Raw genomic sequence first — 21,049 nt, forward strand, 5'->3', positions numbered from 1 at the left:
ATCCAAGGCAGAAAGGCAAAAATATTAAATGAATTCAGATCATGATGCAATAAAAATTGTATATATAATAAAGGGTCATTAAAAGATAGACTAAAATTACTCGGAAACTAAATTATCTAATCCTAAAAAAATGAGTGGATCAAACAGCAAATTATAAAAACAATCAATAACTTTACCCAACAGAATGCCAATAAGAGGACAACATGCCAAAATTTATGGGATTCAGCCAAAGCAGTACTTAGGGTAGCAGTACTCTAAATGCTTATAGAAATAAAATAGAGAAAGTTAGAGAAAAAAATTTAAATCCCCAATTAAATACTAAATTATAAATTCTGAAAATCAAAGAGAAATTAAGAAAAATGAAATTTTGTTAATTTTGTTACCTATATAGTTAATTAGGCTGATATATTTTCCAATATTGAACCAGTACGAAATTGCTGGTATAAATCCCACCTGGTCATATGTTATTATCCTTATGATTAGCTGCTGTAATTTCTTTTACTTAATTTTTTTGCATCAATATTCATTAGGGAAATTGGTCTATGATATTCTTTCTCTATTTAAAGAAAACTATTGAACTAATAAATAAAACTAAGAGCTGGTTTATGAAAAAAACAAAAAATATAAATCTTTGTTCAATTTGGTTAAAAAAAGAAAACAAAATTTCTAGTATCAATAATGAAAAGATGATATCGCCACCAATGAAGAGGAAATGAAAACAATAATTAAGAGCTATCTTGCCCAACTATATGCCAGTAAATCTGACAATCCAAATGTAAAGGATGAATTCTGACAAAAATATAAATTGGCCAAATTAACAGAAGTGGAAATAAAATACTGAAATAACCCCACTTCAGAAAAAGAACTTGAACAAGCCATCAATGAACTACCTAAGAAAACATCTCCAGGGCCAGATGGATTTAGAAGTGAATTCCATAAAACATTTAAAGAACAACTAATTCGAATACTATTTGGAAAAACAGGTGAAGGAGGAATCCTACCAAATTATTTTTAAGATACAAATGTGGTGTAGTTACCTAAATTGGGAAAAGCCAAAACAGAGAAAGAAAATCATAGACCAATTTCCTAATGAATATTGATGCAAACATTTTTAAATAAAATATTACCAAAGAGATTACAGCAACTTATCAAGAGGATAATAACATATGGCCATGTGGGATTTATGCCAGGAATGTAGTGTTGATTCAACATTAGGAAAACTATTAGCTTAATTCACCATATTAATAACAAAGTTAACAAAAATCATATGATTATCTAATTGATGAAGAAAAAGCTTTTGACAAAATACAGCACCCATTCTTACTAAAAATACTAAAGAACATAGAAATAAATTGAGTTTTCCTTAAAATGATAAGTAGCAGCTATCTAACACCACCAGCAAATATGATATGAAAGGGAAATAAGTTAGAAGCATTTCTGATAAGATCAGGAGTGAAGCAAGGCTGTCCATTATCACCACTGTTGTTCAATATTGTACTAGAAATGTTAGCTTTAGCAATAAGAGAAGAAAAAAATGAATTAATTAGAGTAGGCAATAAAGAAACAAAGCTATCACTGTTTGCAGATGATCTGATACTATGCTTAGAGAATCCTAGAGAATCAACTAAAAAACAACTTGAAATAATTAACAACTTTAACAAAGTTGAAGGATATAAATTTACTAAAGTTGCAGGATACAAAATAAATCTACATAAATTATCAGCATTCCTATAAATTACTAACAAAATTCAGTAACAAGAGATAGAAAGACAAATTACATTTACAGTAACTGCAGACAAAATAAAATATTTAGGAATCTAGCTGCCAAGACAAATCCAGTAACTATATGAACACAATTATAAAATAATTTTCACACAAATAAAGTCAGATCTAAATAATTGGAAAAATATTATTTGCACATGGGTAGGCCTAGCTAGTCTAATAAAATTGACAGTTTTACCTAAATTAATTTACTTATTCATTGCCATATCAATCAAATTACCAAAAATTAATTTATAAAGCTAGAAAAAATCATGACAAAATTCATCTGGAAGAAGAAAAGGTATAGAATATTAAGGGAATTAGTGAAAAAATGCAAGTGAACATGGTCTTGCCATACCAGATTGTGGTTGTAATCCAAGTAATCTTCAAAACTATTTTGTACTGGCTAAAAAATTGAGTGGTAGATCAGTGGAATAGGTTAGGTACACAAGGCACAGTATTCAATGATTAAAATAATCTACTGTTTGATAAATCCAAAGATGCCAGCTTCTGGGATAAGAACTCACTATATGACAAAAATTGTTAAGAAAACTCCAAAATACTATGGCAGAAACTAGGCACAGAACATCTTACAACATGTATCATGAAAGGTCAAAATGGGTTCATGATTTAGACATAAAAGGTAATACCACAAGCAAATTAGGAGAGCAAGGAATAGTTAATCTGTCAGATCTGTGGAGAAGTGAAGAATTTATCCCCAAATAAGTGATAGAGAACATTATGAAAGCAAAATGGATCATTTTGATTACATTAAATTAAAATGTTTTTGCACTAACAAAGCCAATGCAATCAAGATTAGAAGGGAAGCAGAAACCTGGGAAACAGTTTTTACAACCACTTTCTCTGATAAAAGCCTCCTTTCTAAAATATATAGCAAACTGAGTCAAATTTATAAGAATACATGTCATTTCCCAATTGGTAAATGATCAAAGGATATGAACAGGCAGTTTTCAGATAAAGAAATTAAACCTATGTATAATCATATGAAAAAAATGTTCTAAATCACTATTGAATAGAGAAATGTAAATTAAAACAACTCCGAGGTAGTATTTCACACCTATAAGACTGGCTAATACGACAGAAAAGGAAAACGATAAATGTTGGAGACAATGTGAGAAAATTGGAACATTAACACATTGTGGTGGAGTTGTAAACTGATCCAAACATTCTGGAGAGCAATTTGTAACTATGCCCAAAGGGCTATAAAACAGCATATCTTTTGATCTAGCAACAACACTAGTAGGTATGTGTCCCAAAGAGATCATAGAAAGAAGAAAAAGTATGAAAATATTATAGCAGCTCGTTTTGTGGTGACAAAGAATTGGAAATTCTCCCTTTTTTTTCTCATGTTGTTTCCCTTTTGTTCTGATTCTTCTTTCACAACCTGACTAATGTGGAAATATATTTAATATGACTGTGTATGTATAACCAATATCAGATTGTATACCTTCTTGGAGGGAGTGGAAGGGAGGGAGGGGAAAAATTTGGAACTCAAAATCTTATAAAAATTAATGTTGAAAAATTAAAAATAATTAATTAACATTTAAAAAAGAAAAGTAATATTGTTTATAAGTTCTATAAAGCACTTAATAGGAAGCTTTATAAGTTGTGTAATCAAATATTTTCTTGAATCACCTTTTTTATTTTGACCCAATCTTTAATGGCTATTTGATAGATAGATAGATAGATAGATAGATAGATAGATAGATAGATAGGTAGGTAGGTAGGTAGGTAGATACATAGGTACATTGGTAAGTATAACCTTTACTAAATATTTGCTATGTTCTGGTCACTGTGATAAATGCTGAGGATAAAAATATAAGCAAGTAAGACAGTTTCTTGTCTTATTGTTGTCATTATACTTGCATTCTAATGGGAGAAGACAACACATAAGGAAAGTAGCAAAGGGGAGTGGAGGAGAGGCATATTAAAGGCAGACAACAGGACATGGAGGTGGCCAGGAGTATATCAGAGAAATAGTTTTGGAAAAAAATAAGATGAAATCCCATTTATCAGAGGCAAATATCTTGGGATACAGCTTAAAGTTTTAGTGGGAAGGAGATAAAGATAATGTCTGGAGTACAGGTGACATGGTGTGGTAATGTCCCTGGTATAAACAAAGCACTAGCCACGCATGAGGTGCTAGAGGTTTTATAAAGTAAATAAAAGGGAGGTGGAGGCAAGATGACAGAGTGAAAGTAGTGAATTGCTTGAGCTCTCCCCTAAACCCCTCCAAATACCTGTAAAAATAATGACTCTAAACAAATTCTAAAGCAGCAGATCACACAAAAAGACAGAGTGAAACATATTTCCAGGCAAAGACAGCCTGGGATGGTTGATCAGAAAGGTATATCATGCCGGGCAGGGAGAGGTGCACAGTTCGGTGTGGGCACACAGACCACAGTGAACCTGGCGCAGACCTAAGAGGACTGAATCATGGGCGGCTGTGGCAGTTTCCAGACTTCTCAACCCATGAAGGCCAAAGATAACTTAGAACGTTGGTGGGAAAAGTCTGTTTCTGTGGTGGTGAGAGAGAGAAGCTAGGTCCAAGCCCCATTCCCCAAGCTCGACCCTGGGGTGGTGGCTGCTCCTGAGCTTCCAGCCCACAGACTGAGGGGGAATTGGGCGGCTGATCAGAGGTGGATTGCAGGTATCTCTGCCAGTGCTGAGGCAAGAATCTCTTGCTTTGCCTATGCTTGGATCTGGGTCACAGTCCTGGGAGGTGATCCTAGGGCAAGGAGGAGTGGTGGTGTGGTGGAACTTGTAGTGGTGGTGGAGATGAAATTCTCCTCACAGTTCCAAGACAGAAAAGAGTGCTTGTGGTCACTCATAGACCACAGCACAGGCCAGGTAAGAGTAAACACCTCTTCCCCTATCATACCACCTTGGAAGAACTGAAAATTTACAAGTCTCTAGAAGTATCTCTGAAAATAGCTGTACAAACCCCTGAAGCTTGGGACAGTACATTATCCACATTGGAAGCAGACTCTTACCTTAACAAAGAGTTTAAAACTCAAGTAATTGTCTGAGATCATGAGGAAACCTTACAAAAAAAGTCAGACCACAGAATCTTTTTTTGGTAACAAAGAATATCAAAACATAGAACTAGAAGAAGACAGCAAAGTCAAAGATCCTACATCCAAAGCCTCCAAGAAAAATATGAATCAATCCCAGGCCTTGGAAGAGCTCAAAAAACGATTTTGAGAGACAAGTAAGAGAAGTAGAAGAAAAACTGGGAAGAGAAATGAGAGTATGCAAGAAAATCATGAAAAACAAGTCAACGGCTGGCTAAAGGAGACCAAAAAAATATAACTAAAGAAAATAACACCTTAAAAAATAGCCTAACCCAAAAGCAAAAGAGGTCTAAAAAGTCAATGAGGAGTAGAATGCCTTAAAAAACAAAATTGGCCAAATGGAAAAGGAAGTCCAAAAGCTTACTGAAGAAAATACTTCCTTAAAAATTAGAATGGATCAATTGAAAGCTAGTGACTTAATGAGAAATCAAGACACTGTAAAACAAATCCAAAAGAATGAAAAATTAGAAAACAATGTGAAATATCTCATTAGAAAAACAACTGACCTGAAAAATAGATCCAAGAGAGATAATTTAAAAATTACTGGACTATCTGAAAGCCATGATCAAAAAAGAGCCTAGACATTATCTTTTAAGAAATTATCAAGGAAAACTGCCCTGATATTTGAGATCCAGTGAACAAAATAAAAATTGAAAAAATCCACCGATTTCCTTCTGAAAAAGTTCCCCAAAGGGAAACTCCTAGGAATATTATACCAAATTCCAGAGTTCTCACTCCAAGGAGAAAATACTACAAGCAGCCAGAAAGAAACAATTCAAGCATTGTGGAAATGCAATCAGGATAACACAAGATTTAACAGCTTCTACATTAATGGACCAGAGGTCATGATGCAATATAATATTCTGGAGAGCAAAGGAGATAGGATTACAACCAAGAATCACCTACCCAGCAAAACTCAGTATAATCTTTCAGGGGAAAAAATGGTCACTCAGTGAAATAGAGGACTTTCAAGCAAAATCAACATCACTGTAGTTAGAATAAAACAGCATAGCAGTCAACAGTTATTCCCTTTTCAAATGATTTTATGTAATGACCTACATTTTCCCCTTTCACTTGAACCTTATCTTGCCATTATTTATTTTTTTAACTTATTAATATTTTACCCATGTCCAAATGCATCTAAAAACAATTATTGACATTTTAAAAAATGAGTTCTAAATCCTCTCCTTTCCTCCTTAAGACGGCAAGTAATTTGGTATAGGTTATACATATGCAGTCATGCAAGATACATTTCCATATTAGTCATGTTGTAAAAGAAAATAGACAAAAAAATAAAATTAAAATAAAAGAGTAAAAAGCAACAACAATTATGCTTTGATCTGCATTCAGATTCCATTAGTTCTTTCTCTGGAAATAACATTTTTTATCACAAGTACTTTAATATTTTGTTGGATCATCGTATTGCTGAAAACAGCTAAATTATCCAAACTTGATCACTTAAAATGTTATTGTTACTGTGTACAAAGTTCTGCTGGTTCTGCTCATTTCATTTTTCATTAGTTCATGTATGTTTTTCCAGGTTTTTATGAGAGAATCCTCCTCATCATTTCTTTTTTTCCCTTTTTTAAAAAACGTATGTATTTATTTATTTTTAGTTTTCAACATTCACTTCCATAAGCTTTTGAGTTCCAAATTTTCTCCCCCTCCCTCCCATCCCCCAACTGAAGATGGCATGAAATATGATATAGGCTCTACATATACATCAATATTAAACATTTTTACATTAGTCATGTTGTAGAGAAGATTTAGAATCAATTAGAGAGAGAGAGAGAGAGAGAGAGAGAGAGAGAAAGCAAATAGTATGCTTCAATCTGCATTCAGACTTCATAGTTCTTTTTCTGGATCTAGATATGGATAGCATTTTCCATCATGAGTCTTTTGGAGTTGTCTTAGATCATTGAATTGCTAAGAAGAGATAAATCTATCAAAATCAGTCATCACATAATGTTGCTGTTGTTGGGTACAATGTTCTCCTGGTTCTGGTCACTTCACTCAGCATCAATTCATGTAAGTCTTTCCAGGTTTTTCTGAAATCTTCATCATTTCTTTACAGTCATATAACACAACTTGTTTAGCCATTACCCAGTTGATGGGCATCCTCTTAATTTCCAATTCTTGCCACCACAAAAAGAGCTGCTATAAATATTTTTGTATATGCGGGTCCTTTTCCCATTTTTATGATCTCTTTGTGCTATAGACCTAGAAGTGGCATTGCTAGGTCAAAAGGTTTGCACAGTTTTATTGTCCTTTGGGCATAGTTCCAAATTGTTCTCCAGAATGGTTGGATCAGTTCACAACTCCACCAACAATGCATTAGTATTCCAGTTTTTCCATATCTTTTCCAACATTTATCATTTTCCTGTTTTGTCATGGTGGCCAATCTTATAGGAGTGATATGGTACCTCAAAGTTGTTTTGATTTGCATTTTTCTAATCAATACTGATTTAGAGCATTTTTTCCTATGACTATAGATCTGCTTATCATTTCTTATAGCACAATGGTATTCCATCTCTTTCATATACCACAATTTGTTCAGCCATTCCCCAATTGACAGACATCCCCTAAGTTTCCAATTCTTTGCCACCATTAAAAGAGCTATTATAAATATATTTTGTGCACACAGTTTTTTTTTTTCCTTTTTAAAAAAATCTCTTTGGAATACAGACCTAGTAGTGTCATTGTTTGGTAAATGGTATGCATGGTATTGTAGCCCTTTAAGCATAGTTTCAAATTGCTCTCCAGAATGTTTAAATCAGTTCACAACTCTACCAATAGGGTATTAATGTTTCAACTTTGCCCCTCCAACACTTGTCATTTTCCTTTTCTGCCATATTAGCATATCTAATAGGTTTAAGGTGGTACCTCAGAGGGTATCTCAGAGGTGTTTTAGTTTACATTTCCTTAATCAATAGTGATTTAGAGCATTGTTTCATGGGATTCTAGATAGCATTGATTACTTCATCTGAAAACTACTTGTTTATATATTTTGATTATTTGTCAGTCAAGGAATGCCTCTCATTTTTATACATTGACACAATTCTCTATATTTGAGAAATGAAGCCTTTACCAGAGAAACTTGCTGTAAAATTTATTCAGTAATGATTTCCCTCTATCCTATTTTCTCCCTTGTTTATACTACTTTCTCTCTTCTTTCACCCTGTCCATCCTCAAAAGTATTTGGTTTCTGACTACTGCCTCCCCCAATCTGCCCTCTCCTACAATTCTCTTATTCCATATTCCTCTTACATCCCTCCAAGGAAAGATAAATTTTTATACCCAACTGAGTGTTCATTTTATTCCCTTTCGGATCCAATTCCAATGAGACTAAAGTTCAAGTGCTGTCTCCTAAGTCCCTATTCTTTCCCTTCACTATAAAAAAAAACAAAACAAAACTTTTATGTCTCTTTGAGTTAATTTATCCCATTCTACTTTTCCCTTTCCTCTTCTCCCAATGCATTTCTCTTTCTCACACCTTAATTTAATTTTATTTTTTTTAGGTAATCATCCCATCATTTTCAGCTCAAACCTGTGCTCTTTCTATATATACTCCTTTTAAGTGCCTTAGTAATGAGAAAGTTTTTAGGAGTTATAAGAATCATTTTCTCATGTAGAAATGTGAAGAGTTTAACCTTATTGAATATCTCATGCTATATCTTTCTTGTTTACTTTTTTAAAAATTTCTCTTCGGTCTTGTATTTGAAAGTCAAATTTTCTAATTAGCTCTGGGCTTTTCATCAGAAATGTTTTAAAGTCCTCTTTTCATTGAATGTCTATTTTTTTCCCAGAAGGGTTATCCTCAGTTTTACTGAATTTGTCCTCTGGAACATCATATTCCAAGCCTTCTATCCCTTTAATGTAGAAACTGATAAATCATGTATTATGTTGACTGTGGGTCCATGATATAGAAATCATTTCTTTCTGGATCCTTGCAATATTTTCTCCTTGACTTAGGAGCACTGGATTTTGAATATAGTGTTCCTGGGAGTTTTCATTTGTGGATGTCTTTCAGAAGCAATTGGTGGATTTTTTTCAATTTCTGTTTTACCCTGTGCTTCTAGAAATATGAGGTAATTTCCCTTGATGATTTCTTGAAAGATCATGTCTAGGCACATTTTCATCATGACTTTAAGTTTTCCAATATGTTTTAAATTATCTTTCCTTGTTCTATTTTCCAGGTCAACTGTTTATCCAAAGAACTTTTTCACACTTTCCTTTATTTTTAAAATTATTTTAATTTTGATTTAATGCTTCTTCATATTTCATGGAGTCATTATCTTCTACTCGCCTAATTATAATTTCTAAGGAATTGTTTTCTTCAGTCAACTTTTGAACTTATTTTCCAACTTGGTCAATTCTACTTTTTAAGAGTTATTTCCTTTAGTGAATTGTTGTGCCTCTTTTATCATTCAGCCTATTCTGTTTTGTAATTCTTATTTTCTTCATTGAATTTTTGGGCCTTTTTTTTTTTAAACCAAGCTGTTGTCCCATTTTTCAGCATTTTCATGGATGACTGTTATTTCTTCTCCCAATTTTTCCTCTATCCTTTTTATTTGATTTTTCAAATATATTTTGACCTCTTCCAGGAATTCTTTTTGAGCTTGAGATGAATTATTATTTGTCTTTGAGGTTTTGCATGTAACAATATTGACTTTATTATCTTCTCCTGAGTTTGTGGTTTGACCTTCCCTGTCGCCATAGTAACTTTGTATTGTTAGACTCTTTTTTGTTGTTGTTTGCAGTTCCAGGGTGGAGAGGTGTACTTGTGTTTGGTCACAAGGGATCAGGGGACCTGTTCTCAGTTCTAAGGAAAAGAGGAGCACTAGTATTTATGGCTACAGAAGAATAGGGTACCTGGTCACAGTTCCTGGGATAAGGTGAGTCATATCATTTGCAGCTACATGGGAGAAGAGGCCCTACCTGGGTAAAGAACAGAACATAGATAAGGAAAGTAGTGACTACATCTCTCCCTAGATCAAACAACCTTGGAGGTACCAAAAACATGCAGACCCCCAAAACTATCTTTGAAAAAATGTCAAGGGGCAGTTAGGTGATGCAGTAGATAGAGCACTGACCCTGGAATCAGGAGGACCTGAGTTCAAATTTGGCCTCAGACACTTGACACTTACTAGCTGTGTGACCCTGAGCAAGTCACTTTACCCCAATTGCTTCACAAAAAACAAACAAACAAACAAACAAACAAAGACATCAAGGGCTGCACAGCCCAGAAGGCTCTCGGCTCCAGGACCCTGGAATCAGGCTTCTCAATGGGGTTCAGGTTCTCAGACCCTGGCCAGGCCATGGCAGCTGCCTCTGCCTCCTCCCTTTCCCCTGGAGATGGTGGCCTTACTCTAGTAGCCCTCCCATTCAGTAGCCCCCTCTGAGCTCTCACTGCTTCCCCACCTCGCCCTGAGGCCCTCTGCTGACCCTGCTCCCAAAACCCAAGGTTCAGGACTGCCAGGCTCTCTTATGACTCCCTTGAACCTCCTCACCTTCTAATATCTGATGCCCACCAGGGCCCAGCACAGAGGGGGCACAATAGCTGAGCACAGGGTTCACATCACAGCTGCTGCTGGTACGGATGACTGATCCTCCATTTTCTAGGTGGTAGTACAAAATAGTCTGATTGCAGCCTTGAAACCCACCCTTCAGCACATGGCCAAGATTCTTGCAAAATCCAACCATGCCCATTATGGCTTCCTTTGGAGGTGGTTAAATGAAATCTTCACTTTTCTGGATCTTTTGCTATAGCAGCACTAATTGCCTAAAGCCAGTGCCTCCTTATCTGAAAATTTTTATGGCTTAAAGCTGATCATGATGGAAGACCTTTGAGGGGTCCAAAGGTTGGCTAGTGCTGGCCTCCCAAAAAAGCAACTTTGGAAATCCCTTTTATTCCTGTTCCTCCTTCCCTACATAAAAGTGAAGTTGGAGAAGTTAGTCCACAGCTGAAGAGAAGAGGATGAATATTCCATCCTTCCCCCCACTTCCTGTTGGAAGCAGTTTACTGAGCTTTCTTGGCAGCTTATTTTTTTGTGACCATGGCTTGAGAAGGCTGGTTCCTCATACAGCAGTTATATTACATCATGGGAAAGGCTGAGCATCATTCACTCTTGCTGAGCCTAGCTTCAGTTCAGCTATCCAGACTCTCAACAAAGGATACCCAAGCTTTGGAAAAGACACTAGGCTGAGCTAGAGGGATGCAACAGCCAACCACTAGAATTCATAAGAAGGTGCAGTAAGCTATCAAAAAAGCTATAGGAGGCCTTCCCTTATGCATCTTCACACGCCTTTCTGTAGGTGTTTTCTTCATGCCGTTCCTAGATTGGTGGTACTCATCAGAGAATCAAGAAACTGCCCTGTCCACCCTATGACCCCCCATGTACCTGGACTACAAGTCTGATTCCTCTCTGTTGCCAAAGCTTAAGACAGTGTGCCCATTATGTTGCAAAACCCAGATGAACAACATTGCACTTGCCACCTCTGCCTATGTGCTTTGTTACTGGTGTGTGTATAACTATGTGAGGAGTCACCCAACCTGCCCCCCACAAGCTATGTAACAGAAGGCCAGCACCTGCTTAGGCTGTACTTCCCTCAAAACTTGACAACTGTGCCACATGATGACTGTTCTGCCAACCATCCATTCTGTCTTAGAGAGGTATTCAATACATGGTATTGCTCAGTTAGACCCATCCATCTTAGTCACTCATCTCGAGACCATCTCAACCTTAAAGAGCCTAGCAAAACATTTTTTAAATCAAATATATACCCATTTGAATATAGTCTATTAATATGCCTTCTAACGAGAAGTTAATTAATGAAATTAATGAAAACAGAGTCAAGTTGCTATGTGAAGGCATAACCAAGAGTCTTTAGTGGGAAAGGGGAGAGGGTAACAGAGTTTTTGTGAGGATCACATGAAATAAGATATGGAAAACACTTTAACCAAGCTATATGAATGCAACATTATTATGTGGAGGGAGGAAGAAGGAGAGATACAGCACCCAATCCCCTCTATCTCCTCCTATACCTTGGATCCAGACCATAATATTCTGAAAAGGATCCAAATAAGGACATATATGCACTAGGTAGGCTTCTCTTCAATGACTCACTTGTCTGCCAATAATGTTTAGGTGTTCAAGGAGGATTTTTTCTTCTTTAAATGGAAATAGAACTTTAAAAAGTGAGTCACTTTCTCAAACTGACACCCCTTCAGCACAGTACTTATTAATGGCCCAATCTATTCTGGATTATGATTTGGAGTGAATCTTTCACAAAAAGTACACAATTTACTTTTATTGAGAAACTGGATAGGGGTAAATAGTGCATTGGTTTGAATTTCCATTTAGAACTGTCTGATAATTTTAAGTGTGAAAATCACACCGAAAAACCACAGGGAGAAAATACAGTTGGACCTATACTAACCTGACTTGCATAGTGTTAGAGCTGTGAGAGACCTTGAAGGCTCTCTAGGCCAAGTGCCTCACTTTACAGAGGAAAAATAGAGGCTCCTAAGTGAGGGATTTGCCCATGGTCACCCAGTCAGTTATTGACAGAACCTAGACTAGAATTGAGGCACCCTAACTTCCTCACACAGAACTCTTTTCTCCATTGTGCCACAAATAACAGGGACCAGAAAACAAACAAACAAACAGCTTTGTGTGAGCATTTTCTGCTAACTCTCAAAAGCATTTGCTAAGCTAGTATGAATGCATCTCACCACTATGAAGAGCAATTTTATGAAGCCCCTCTGTAATGTACCCCAAAAACAAATTTTGGTTTTATACAATACCCATACACAAGAAAATTTTCAGTTCTTCCTAGGTATTATGCTAAGGGATGAGGTGTTTCCTCTCCACTTCCACAACAAGCTCCACTATGCCAGCACTCCTCCTTGCCCCAGGACTGCCCCTCAGAACTGTGACCCAGATCCAAGACAGGCAAAGCAAGAGCTTCCTGCCTCAGCATTGGCAAAGAGATCCCTGCAATCCCTCTCTGATCAATCACTGGATTCCCCCTCAGTCTATGGGCCAAGCTCAGGAGGCAGCTGCCACCCTGGGCCACGCTTGGGACTTGCATCTGAGACCTAACTTCTCTCTCACCATAGTCACTGACTTTTCCCACTGACCTTCTAAGTTGTCTTTGGTGTTTGAGAGTTGAGAAGTCTGGAAACCACCACAGCTGCCCATGATTCAGTCCTTTGAGGTCTGCTCCAGGTTCACTGCAGCCTGCATGCCCATGCAGAACTGTGCTTTTCTCCCTGCCTGGCATGATATACCTTTCTGATAAACCGTCCAGGTTGTCTTGGGCTGGAAATTTGTTTCACTCTGTCTTTTTGTGGGTTCTGCTGCTTTAGAATTTGTTTACAGCCATTTTTTTTACAGGTATTTGGAGATATTTGGGGGAGAGCTCAAGCAAGTCACTGCTTTCACTCCACCATCTTGGCTCCACCCTCTGAAATGAGTTTTCAAGCAAACCTCAAACAAAAAATGATAATTTGACTCAATCACAACAAGAATTCCTGGAAAAGTTAAAGAAAGAGATGAGTGGTAGAGAAAAAAAACATTGGGGAAATAAATGAAAGTGATGCAAGAAAATTATGAAACAGCTTGGTAAAAGAAGCACAAAATATGTTAAAAAAAACTAAAAAAAATAATTCACCTAAATATAAAAGAGGCATTTAGTGAAGAAATTTAGTGAAGAAAAACAACATCTTAAAAAAACAGATTAGGGCTAATGTTAAAAGAGGTACAAAAATTCACTGAAGAAAAGAACTTTTTAAAAAGCAGAATTGGCCAATTGGGAAAATAGGTACAGAAACTCATTGAAGAAAATAATTCCTTAAAAAAATTAGACTTGGGTAAGTGGAAGCTAATGACTCCATGAGATATCAAGAAATGATAAAACAAAGTCAAAAGAATGAAAAGAAAAATGGAAAAAAAATATGACAAAGCTCTTTGGATAAACAACTGACCCAGAAAATAGATCAAGGAGAGATAATTTAAGAATTATTGGAATGCCTGAAAGTCATGCTCACGATGAGCCTAGACATCATGTTTCAAGAAATTATCAAGGAAAACTGTCCTGATATCTAAGATCCAGAGATAAGGAAAGAATAAGATAAGAGATATAAGGGAGAATGGTAAAAGGGCAGTTGTATCAGCAGAGGTAGTTATCAGAAGCAAAACAGCCTTTTGAGAAGAACAAACAGAAGAAAATGGGATGGAAGGAAATACAATCATTAATCATAAATTTTAAAAATTAGAATTGGGAAAGTGAAACCTAATGACTTCATGAGACATCAAGAAACCATAATAAATGAAAATACAGAAGAAAATGTGAAAAAACTCATTGAATAAACAACTGACCTGGAAAATAGATTGAGGAGTAATAATTTAAGAATTGTTGGACTACCAGAAAGCAATGATCAAACAAAGACTCTTGATATCATATTTCATGAAAGTATATAGAAAAATTGCCCTGACATCTTAGATTTAGAGGGTAAAGTAGAAATTGAAAGAATCCACTGATCACTTCCTAAAAGAGATAACAAAATGAAAACTTCTATATGAATATAAATGGGACAAGCTCACCCCACCTGAAAAAAAGGATAGTTTTGTTGTTATTGTTCAATTATTTCAATTGTGTTTCACTCTTCATTAATTCATTTAAGGTTCCTTGACGAAGGTAATGGAATGGTTTGTCATTTCCTCTTATAGTTCATTTTATGGAAGGGGAAATTGAGGCAAACAGGGTTAAGTGACCTGCAGAGGATCACACAGCTAGTAAGTATCTGAGGCAAGATTTGAACTTAGGAAGATGAGTCTTTTTGATTTCAAGCGCAGCATTCTGTTTACTGGGCCACTTTACTGCATGGATCTCAAACAAAACAAAACAAAAATAGACCTAATTGAAAGAAATAATCAGAGAAAGTACATATTACTAAAAGATACCATAGACAATAAAATAATATAAAAATTTTATAAGTTTCACTAATAAATTCCTCATTTCTCAAATATGAAGAACTGAGTAATTTTTTTAATGAGAACCTTCTCAAATTCATAAATGATCAGTAAATATGAACAGGAAGTTTTCAGAAGAAGAAATCAAAGATGCCTATGGTTACATGAAAAAAAATTGTCTAAATCACTACTGATTAGAGAAATATAAATTAAAACAACCCTGAGGTATCCTCACACAACTATCAAAAATGACAAATGCTAAAGGGGATCAGGTAAATTAGGTACAATTGTAAAGTGGTCCAACCATTCTAGAGAACAATTTGGACATATGCCTAAAGAACGATAAAACTGTGCACATCCTTTGATTGAGCAATGTCACTACTAGATCTGTACCCCAAAGAGATCAAAGACAAAAGAAAAGGGACCCATATGTACAAAAATATTTGTGACTGCTCCTTTTGAGGTGAGAAAGAATGGGAAGTTATGGGGATCATTCTCATTTGTGAAATAACTAAATTATTTAGGGCATATGGTTGTGATAAAGTCCTATTTTGCTTTAAAAAATGGCTAGAGGGGTGGTTTCAGAAAAGCATAGCAAGATTTTTATGAACCAACGCAAAATGAAATGAGAAGAACCAAGATATCATTATTCACAGTATGAGCAATGCTGTAATGATGATCAATTGTGAAAGACTTGGCTATTGTGTTCAATACAAAGAACCAAGACAATTCCAAAGGACTCATGATGAAAAAATGCTATCCATCTCCAGAGAGACAACTTATGAACTCTGAGTGCAAATTGAAGTATAATTTTCTCATTTTATTTTTCTTACAGTTTTGTGTTATGGCGAATATGGAAATTTGTCTTATATTCTTTTGCATCTTAATTGATATCATATTGCTTGCTTTTTCAGTGGTGGAGGGGTCAGAAGGAAAGAGTGAATACAAAGTAACTTAGTAGAGTGCAAATATGGGAGTTGGGGATCAGTGGAGGTCTCAAACACAAAGGGTGTCACTTGGACTTGAGTTAAGCCTGGCAGGGAACTGCTATTTCTGATTTTCAGAAAAATAAGAAAGAGTTTTTTATAGAAGAAAAACCTATGCAAAGGTAAAAAGACCAGAGGTGGAATACCATGTTTGCGGAGTAACTAGTGTGTTATTTGATTGGAAGCTGCAGGGCATGAGGGGAAGTAATGCATAATTTCCTGAAAAGATGAGTTTTAGTCAGAGGTGTGCTAGCAAATGTTTAACAACCAATTCTCCAGAGGGAGGGAAATGTATGCAAGGCACATTTTGAAGCTTTATTTGCATCATTCATATTTTCTTCTTCACTTTTAGAAGTCTAAAAATCAAGAAAACAATATTAAAAGCTCTGATTTGTAATGTTTAGCTCAAGAATATCACTGATTGTATCCAGATTGCAAAGAGCTTAAAATGTTCGACAGAGAAATTTGTATTATATCTCAGAAAGTGTAGGGAATCACTGAACTTTTGAGGGCAGTGGAATAACATGATCAGCTTTTGATATGCAGATTTTTTGTCTGTTGCACAGATCAAAAAGAAACCCAAGACAAAAAACTTGAATGGTACCCATTGTAAGTTATAGGACCTGGATGGAGAGCTTCATTGCTTGATTTTTAAAAGAGAAGACCTGGCTCAAATCTACATTCATTGGCTTGACCTCTTTCCACAAAATAATTACAGAAGAGACCATCACAAATAGAAAATAGCTAGTAAGACTATTTATTCAAGCAAATAACAGACAGCAATTGGAGAACTTACATGGTTTCAAATATACCAGAAATAGACTAGTAAATGAGCTCTTCTGGTGGGAATGAGACAAGATGTCACCTCAGAGAGGAAAAGGAGAGAGAAAAGCAAGAGGAGAGAGAGAGAGAGAGAGAGAGAGAGAGAGAGAGAGAGAGAGAGAGACTGAACTCACAAAAGGGGACTTTCTTTCTCTAGACTTTCTAGGGAGACAAAGATAAATCAGAGATATATTGAGGATTGAGCTTCTCCTACATGTCTGTAGTTTCCAAAGTATTTTTACTTCTCTCCTTGTGTCAGTCTCAAAACAAATTTGGAACTATAGCTCCCCTGAAGGTGATACTTGGGAATGGGATGAAGAACCCAGAAAAGTCTTCCTAAGGAAGGTAGAATTTGAACTGAACCACAAGGAAATTTTTGAATTCATATTTGAAGGACTTTGTTTTCTGTGGATAATAACACTAACTGAATATAGTATTGACTTTGTCGATGCTTCTAAAAAAAAGTCCACTGAATTCCATGCTTTTTCTCCCTACTATAGGAGTTCCTTAGAGCAGTAACAATTTATAGATATGGAATTACCAACATAGGGAAATAGATATGGGATTCAAAGTAGATATGGATCATGATGTTTACTACATGGTTATTGTGCCCATGCTTATTGACATTTTCATGAAAATAAGATTGACAATATTGCTACTGAGAGAAATATCAATGCTAACATAAAAACTAGAAAGTTGAACATCATTGATCAAGTAACAGGATAATTGTGGACTTCTATGTTACCTAATATACCTTTAAAGGAACCTTCTAATACTTGATTCATTAATTTCTTGATATCATCATATTTGGCAGGTTCCTTCAGGTACAAACTCATATTTAATCCAAATTGATTTGGAGCAAGAACACAGAAGACCATACCTGTGAACTTCCCATTTAACTTGGGGATGACCTTGATCATAGTCTTAGCAGCACCAGCAAAATATGGAGGAATGCTTGATGCTGCAGAATTTCATCATATCACCATCTGTTAGAGGGATCATTCACTGTCTTCTAGACAGTAGTATTGGCATGGATTGTGGTCATAATTCCTTTTGTAATGCTGAAGTTGAAAGAAAGCTGTATCCAGGGTTCTGCTTCTGGGAACCAAGATGGTGGAGTAAAAAAGTAAGTCACTCTCACCCTCCCTTAATGACCTCTGAAAGACCAGGAAATATCACCCCAGGAAAAATCCTGGAACTGGTGAACCAGCAGAAAGGTGGGGTGCAGCAGTCTTGCAGGCCAGGAAGGTTGGCAGATTGATGTGAAAGTCCCCTCTTGTTCTGGAGGAGAGGGAGAAGTACAGAATGGGAGGCATCCTAGCAAGCCAGTGGGAAGTTCCACTTCAATATACCAGGGGGAGATGCTGAAACTCAGAGTGATAGAGCAGGCAAGCACCAAGACCCCTGAGTGCCTCAGTACAGGCAAGGAAAACAGCGGAAACCAGCTTGGAAAGTGATGTGATGCATCAAAGTGTTCTGGTGCCTCAGCAAAACTCTGGGAAGCACAGCACCAAGAGGGAAAGCTCCAGGCAGAGGAACATCCTGCAACAGTTAAACATCCATCTGCAAGGCCCAGGTAAGCAGGAGCCAAAGAAAGGATTACTAGGTCTGGGTGAGCAGGAACTAAAGGAAGGAGCACAAGGCCTGGAGGAGCAGGAGTCAAAGAAAGGATCAAAAAATCTGGGGGAGCAGGCTTCCTCTGGGGACCAAACTCCCCGCCCCTACCCCTAGAGCTCCAGCATAGCTGATTCCAGCCCAACAACAGTTAAGCTACCAGGACACTATAGCCTCCTATTGCTAGCATCTGAGGCCCCAGAACACAAAGTCAATGACCATGCCCCAGGCTCCCAGAACAAGAAGCCTGGGTCAGTGCATCCTGCTGTCAAGCAGGAGAGTGCAACTTTTTTGTTTTAATGTTGGGAAATAAGCAAACACCATAAGCAAAAAGAAACATACAATGACCATAGATTCTTAATATGGGAACATGGAAGATCAAGGCAGAAATTCAGAAGAGGACAACATTTTCAACAAACCCACATCCAAAACCTCAAATGGGAATACGAACCCATATTCCCAAAAAGCTTTCTTGGAAGAGCTCAAGAAGGATTTTAAAAGTCAAAGAAGAGAGGTAGAAGAAAATTGGGAAAAGAAATGAAAAGTATGCAAGAGAGAGTCAATAGCTTGGAAAAGGAAAGACAAAAATCAACTGTAGAAAACAAGTCCCTAAAAAATACAATTGGCCAACTAGAAAAAAGGACACTGAAGAAAAATAACTCCTTAAAAAGCAGAATTGACCAAATGTAAAAAGAGGCACAAAAACTACCTGAGGAGAAGAATTCCTTAAAAAGTAAAATGGGCCAAATAGAAAAGGAAGTAGAAAATCACATAGAAGAAAACAATCCATTAAAAATTAGAATTTGGCAGGTGAAAGCTAAAGATGCTATGTCAGAGCAAGAATCAGTCAAACAGAAACAAAAGAATGAAAAAAAAATAAATGAAAACATAAAATACCTCATTGGTAAAACAACTGACCTGGAAGATCCAGGAGAGACAATTTAAAAATTATTGGTCCACCTGAAAGCCACAATGAAAAAAAAAAAAAGCCTGGACAGAATCTTTCAGGAAATCATCAGGTAAAACTGCCCTGGGGTCCTAGAACCAAAGGGTAAAATAGCCATGGAAAGAATGCACTGATTACCTCCTGAAAGAGATCCCAAATTGAAAATGTAAAGGGATAAAGTAGTCAAATTCCAAAATTACCAGGTCAAAAAGAAAATACTGCAAGCAGCCAGAAAGAAACAATTTAAATATCATGGGACCACAGTCAAGGTTATGCAGGACCATGCAGCTTCTAGATTAAAAGAGAGTAAGGCATGGAATACAATATTCCATAAGGCAAAGGAGCTTGGACTACAACCAAGGATCAACTACCTAGTGAAAATGAGCATAATCTTCCAGGGGAGGAGATGGACATTCAATGAAATAGGGGACTTCCAAACCTGCCTGATAAAAAGACCAGATAGAGCTCAACACAAAATTTGATCTTCAAATACAAGACTCAAGAGAGACATAAAAAGGTAAACAGGACAGGAAAAACAAAACAAAACATATTATTAATAAGGGCAAACTGTTTATGTCCCTATATGGGAAGATGACACTTGTAACTCTTGAGAACTTTTTTTGTTATTACACCATATTAAAGGGGTATACATAGAGTGGGTGGGTATAAGGTTACTTTAATATAATGATAAAAAAAACTAATTAAGTGGGTTAAATGGATCTAAGTAAGTGGATTAATCTGATTAATTAAGAGATTTTACTTGGAGAAAAGGAAAGGAGGAGGCAGACAAGGGTGAATTCCATTACAGGAAAAGGCACAAAAACCTATTACAGTACAGGGAAAGAAGGGAGGGAGATGAACATTGTTCAAACCTTATTCTCATGAGATTTGGCTAAAGGAAGGAATAACATAATCAAGTATAGAAATCTGACTTGCCCTATAGGCAGTAGGAGGGAAAAGGGAGGGGCCTAATAGAAGGGAGAGCAAATGGAGGCAGGCAGTGATCAAAAGCAAAATGCTAGTGAGGAGGGAAAAGAAGAAAGGAGAAAGAAAAGTATAACCAGGGAGAGGGAAGGATGGAGAGAAAAACACAGATAGTAATCATAACTATCAATGTGAATGGGATGAACTTTCCCATAAAACAGAATGGATTAAAAACCATAATCCTAAAATTTGTTGTTGGAAACACATTTGAAACAGAGGGACATACACAGGGTAAAGATAAAAGGCTGGAGTAGAATATATTATGCTTCAGTTGAAGTAAAAAATGCAGGGGTAGCGATCCTGATCTCAGACAAAGCAAAAGTAACAACAGATCTTATTAAAAGAGATAAGGAAGGAAACTACATACCGCTAAAAGGCACCTTAGACAATGAAGTAATATCATTACTAAACATATATGCAAGAAGTGATATAGCATCCACATTCTTAGAGGAGAAGTTCGGGGAGTTACAGGAAGAAATAGACAGCAAAACTATACTGGTGGGGGACCTAAATTTCCCCCTCTCTGAACTAGATAAATCTAACCATAAAATAAACAAGAAAGAAGTTAAGGAGGTAAATAGAATATTAGAATAGTTAGATATGATAGACCTCTGGAGAAAATTGAATGAAGACAGAAAGGAATATACTTTGTTCTTGGTGGTACATGGCTCATACACAAAAATTGAACATGTACTAGGGCATAAAAACTTCACAATCCAATGCAGAAAGGCAAAAATATTAAATGCATTCTTTTCAGATCATGATGCAATAAAAATCATATGCAATAAAGGGTAATAGCAAGTTAAACTAAAAAATATTGGAAACTAAATAATCTAATCCTAAAGAATGAATGGGTCAAACAAC

At 36.3% G+C, this 21,049-nt stretch overlaps 1 pseudogene; it reads left to right on the forward strand.

Annotated features, from left to right (window-relative positions):
* The first annotated feature begins 10,379 nt into the window (after positions 1 to 10,379).
* Positions 10,380 to 18,555, forward strand: LOC114027609 (annotated as a pseudogene).
* Positions 18,556 to 21,049: the final 2,494 nt, after the last annotated feature.

The sequence above is a fragment of the Vombatus ursinus genome, unplaced genomic scaffold, assembly GCF_900497805.2.
Source record: "Vombatus ursinus unplaced genomic scaffold, bare-nosed wombat genome assembly UNPS02014863.1, whole genome shotgun sequence".
In the NCBI taxonomy this organism is placed as follows: Eukaryota; Metazoa; Chordata; class Mammalia; order Diprotodontia; family Vombatidae; genus Vombatus; species Vombatus ursinus.